Raw genomic sequence first — 5119 nt, 5'->3', positions numbered from 1 at the left:
TTTGTTTCTGCAATCTGTTGAGAACAATCACATTAATTCCAGTGCATTTCCTCCGCAGTTTTGATCCCTAATTGTGGAAATCCTTCACATTCTGACAACACATGAGAGCCGTATCAGATAGGTGAACGGTTCTCCTGCGAGAAGTCACTAACAAAGTCACCGGACCAAGAAGTTGCAAGGCGAGTTTAGGACTCGTAGCTATCGTTTTTCTGGCTAGTTTGGTGTATGGAGATAAAATGTTTGTGTGTGTGTTATGCGCGCGCATGCAGCTGATGTTGACATGGTTCTGATTGACCGGAAATGTTAAAATAAGCATCTCTGCTATGCAAAGGGTCTCCATCCCCCTCTCTCTCACCACAATGTGAAACCACACAACGTCATGACAACTGCCAAAATAAAACCTCAGCATCCTCCAAAAGAGCGGGTGAGTGCGCTTCCCTGCCGTGCAACACGTCCGGTGCAGAGGTGTATTTAATAAACCTTTTTGCAAAATCCCTGAAAGAATGCGTTCAGTGACAGCCGCAGAAATGAATTTCAAACTGCCAACAGCTACACCATTAATCATCAGAAGATTCTCAGCGATTCCCCTAAATTTCTCTCGAGAATTTTTAAGTTTAAAGTCCATATATTGATGAGGAAAAAACGTTACTTGAGCAGTAAAACTCCTTTATTAAGGTTAACCTTTTCTAAAACGTTTGAAAGCACTATGGCCAATTGTTTTCCAGTAGCATATTGTGTCATGTTACACTGTTATTAAGCATTTCTGCGTCATATCTTTAACGCTCGCGGCTATTAAAGATTGACTCAACAGCGCCAAAAAGGAATATCAGTTCATCAAAAAATTAAACTTATGTCCAAATCTTTTGAGATTTTTCTTTCTATCGTGGAAAACTAAAAAAAAGTTTTAAGAATATCTGTGCACAGCACTTTTACAAGTAATTGAAAACTAAATAAGGACTGGGGCTTTCAAGCTTTAAAAAGGATGCCAAATACCATAAAAGTAGGCCTTACAGCAAAAAAAACTATGTTCCAAATCTTCCTACAAGCCATACCAGTAACTTTTTGTTGAGAACAGACTGAAATTTTACCTGCCGTGAAATGCATTATCTGTCTTTCAAAAACCTGTCGTTTCATACTGGTAGTAACAAATTCATCATTTGTACGTGTTTAAAAATTACACTTTTGCTATTCTCTCTTACTGAGTTTACTCAGCAAATATAAATAGATAAGCCTCTGATTAAAATAACATGTATGTCAATTGTTTTACACTCATGTAAGGTTTAGCTTTAGCTAAGCCACATAATCAGTTCACTTTAAAAAAAAAAACTTGTCTTACAATCTCCTACACATCATAAACCTGGGACAATCCCGCTGTAATTTTTAAAACGTCCTCCAGTCTGATAGAAACCATATTGTACAGCTTTTGCCAGGTTCAGTTCATGAGTACCAATGTTATCATCACCAAAAAGGTAATGTGTCGTGCGTGCGTTTATGAATTGTAACAAATTGTTTGAGAGCAATTTTCTCTGACACTGCTACTCATTCAGCAAAACCGATTGCCATTATAAATACAAGGTGTATGTGGTTTCCACTGGAATTCCTGGGGCAAATTTCCAAATCTAATGTCCAGAATGATTTGTAAGCTTAACTGAGAAAAATATTACTCTAACATTTGGAATCCAACGCGGTTGATTTACTAGGTGTGAAATGTCACTGGTCATGGCATGTATATGCAATCACAAACAAGCACAGATTGGTAAATTTATAGTCCAACTTTGATTTGTTGTTAGATGAGCTTAGGTCTATTCCACACTATATGAGAAAGCATCCACATATTTCAGCAACAATTATTAATAGGTACAATATCTCCAAGCACGGCACTGCCATATCAGAAAGTTGCACAGGGACGAGGTTGTGGTTTCAGCTCTGAACCTAATTTTTAAAATGTGAACCACATAAAATAAAACTTAGTGGAAAATACTTTCATAATTCCAATTTGTCAATATAGAACATAAAGCACTGAAGAAAACTGCATCACAACATAGTTTGAAAAAAGCATCTGTCCGGGTCGATGCAAGGTTGCCCATACAGTGATCGACACAAACAAACACTGTCTTGCCAGATTATGGTGCTGTGATGTGAAAAGCTTTAGCGGTTCAGTGTTTAAAAAACCAATGTGAAACTCTCGTGACACAGGCCTGACCGTTCAAATTCATTTCAGTGCAGGCAATGTAAAGCACCATTATTTGAGAAAAGAGGACGTCATAGATCCTCATTTAAAAGGCTTGGCTTATGATAATTTACAAACTGACAGCTACGATCAGATACTTACACACCATATAGTAACCCTATGTATAATAAGGACTTTTGCAAAGTCTAATAATGCATTTGGTAAACTAATGCATACACCCAAAGCCAAGCAAACCTTAGAACCTTCTACCTTCAAAAACTACGCAAAAGGTGGGGGTAAACCATATACAAACAAATCACAATACACGCATTGACGTTACATCCTCCATTGCACAAGATATTTATGGGAAAATGCATCGGTGGCTGTAACTATTCTTTGGGGGGTTCATACAATATGTCACTTTTAAAACTATATTGCATGAAGAACTGTATGTTGACTATGCACAGAGGATGAAAACAAGGGAATCCCCACATTGCGAATATGAACCTTGCACTGTTTTTTTAAGACGTGTGGTTGCAGTTTCTGTGCTAAGTCTCTGTTTTAATGAAGTTTGATGATCAGTGTTGGATTGATTCTGTATAAACACATCCTCGAAGGCCCTGGCCTGTGAATCGCTCTGGTATTCCTATTGGCTGAAAATAAAGTCGTAACACGACTGCTTGGAGCGCCCATTGGGCTCCTCTTTTCTGCACGAAATAACGGAAACATCTTGTGCCTCACCTTCGCAGTAATGTCCTCCGGCTCGATCAGGAGACTCTTGGTTCATTTGGAGCACGCGCCACATTAATTAGGTGAGTAGCTCGCCACATCTTCAAACTGTTTCTTCTCACAGCATTGTTTGGGCGAGACCTCAAAATCCCAAACGGTGGCTGCTGTTACAAAAACAGAAGTGAGGGGTAATTTTTCTTTAAACGCAATTATAGAGGAATCCGAAAATCATAACATTTCAATACAAAAATCAAAAAGAGTGTGTTGTTGTTGGAAAGCGTAATATTTTAAGCAAAAACACCATCTATGTTTGCCTTAATAAAATACAATAACAAAAGTCCACACCCACCCCTTTTAAGAAACAAAATGGTACAGTGCTCCATCAACACACAGGTTACTTTCTGTGAATAACAGCCAATCAGAGCGTTAAATATTGTCCACTGCTCCAATCAGAGCACCGCCTACTTGATGACGAGCGTACAGTCGGCGTATTTTTTTTTATCAGATTCAAGGACCTGCGGGAAATCTGAGGCAGACGACGTCGTCAATTGAACAGAGATTATTGCACCCAAACAATACCAGTGCAATAAGACTAGCTCTATAGGTTTTCAGCGGTTATAGAGAGCGTTTGTATATCTAGACTACATATATAACTAAACTGACATTAGGCTAGATTCAATTAGAAACTAGATAAGATGAGGTTGGAAAACTGCTGAGAGAGTGTGAAGTGAAGGCATGTCACAATAAAAATCTACAGGTAACGTTAAACAAACGACGAGTGGCGATTTAGCTCAGCCTCATTCAGCTCTCACGTCTGGTGTGGTGGTAAACTGGATAGCACTACGCTGTAGACTAACGTTAAGTGACATGTCACTAAAAAATGAAAATACTGTTGCTGTTCTACTTACTGTGGCATAAAATGGTTGCTTAGCATGCTTTCCATACACCAGTGGGGTCCAAAATCTAAGATGGCTAGGTAATTTTTAAAATAATTTCAAACTTGTATTATAACAATTTTAATGTTAACTCTTTAATTGCTAAATTATCCATGAATTAAAGATTTCTTAGTAGGCTATTTGATTTTATCTTCCTTTTGCTTTAGCAATCACTCAAATAAGTTTAATATGGTCAGTGTCACAGTTTTTACATGCATAAAGTATTTTTATGCCATTCATGTGTCTTCTTTAAAGCTAAACATTCTTAGATTCCAGTTTTTCTGTGTGCTGATAAACGAAATGGTCCAGAAATATTTTGGTTTATCAAGCCATCTTGTTAGTTTGTACATAGTCATAGTGCATTAATGATGCGGGCAAGTATGTTGAGAATGTGCATGTTACACTCTTCAGAAAAAAAAAAGTGCAAAATTGTACCTTCAGCGGGACAGAACATGCTTGTCCATTACCTTAAGGTGTTACATATTACTACTCTAACGTACTAATATTGCACCCTTTCAGGGGTTGTTTAAAGCTGTCCCTTTGAGGGTCATGCCCCAGTGAAAAGCTGTTTTGTTGTACAATTATACATTTTGCAAAAAAAAATTCTGATAACATGCATAATATTTAGATGGAACTTTCCACTTGTTTCAAAATGTAAAGATATATATTTGGCCTTTTGGCTTTATTGGGACAGTGTAACTGTAATGAAGCATTAGGAGAGGTAGAAGAGGAACAGGGTTTGGGAAAAATCTTGAGTTAGAGACTTAAACTTGGGTTACCCCAAAGCACTGCTAAATATCAAGGTACTTCCCACAAAGCTATGACTCGTGACTCAGGGTGAAACATAAACCATTTATGTGCTTTAGATTAAAAAAAATGAATATATTTGAATAAAATTACAGATTGGTATTTAAGACTCCAAAGCAACCTTAAAAATAAAAAGGGTAAAAATTAAATTTGTCAAAACCCATTTAGACAATTGTATTTATAGTATTTGCTCACTGGTCATTACCATTTTCCCCTTTACCCAGTAGGTGGTGATGTCAACTTATGTGAACAACATGTGGCCTTGCAAAAAAACATTCAGAGAAAGACCTCTCAAGCATCTTCAAATTAGTGTTTAACCGCAGTGCTTTTATTGTGTGGTTTCAGCCAACAGACATATGGCCCCAAATTTTTTCATGAAGTGCAATGGAGAATTTTGCCTTTGTGTATTGTAAAGTGTTTTGTATTGTTACTGACTAAACTTCATACAACCTTGAAGTACTTGAACCTTAATGTAATT

The sequence above is a fragment of the Cyprinus carpio genome, chromosome B12, assembly GCF_018340385.1.
Source record: "Cyprinus carpio isolate SPL01 chromosome B12, ASM1834038v1, whole genome shotgun sequence".
NCBI classification, from domain to species: Eukaryota; Metazoa; Chordata; class Actinopteri; order Cypriniformes; family Cyprinidae; genus Cyprinus; species Cyprinus carpio.
Note: the sequence above shows the minus strand (reverse complement) of the source record.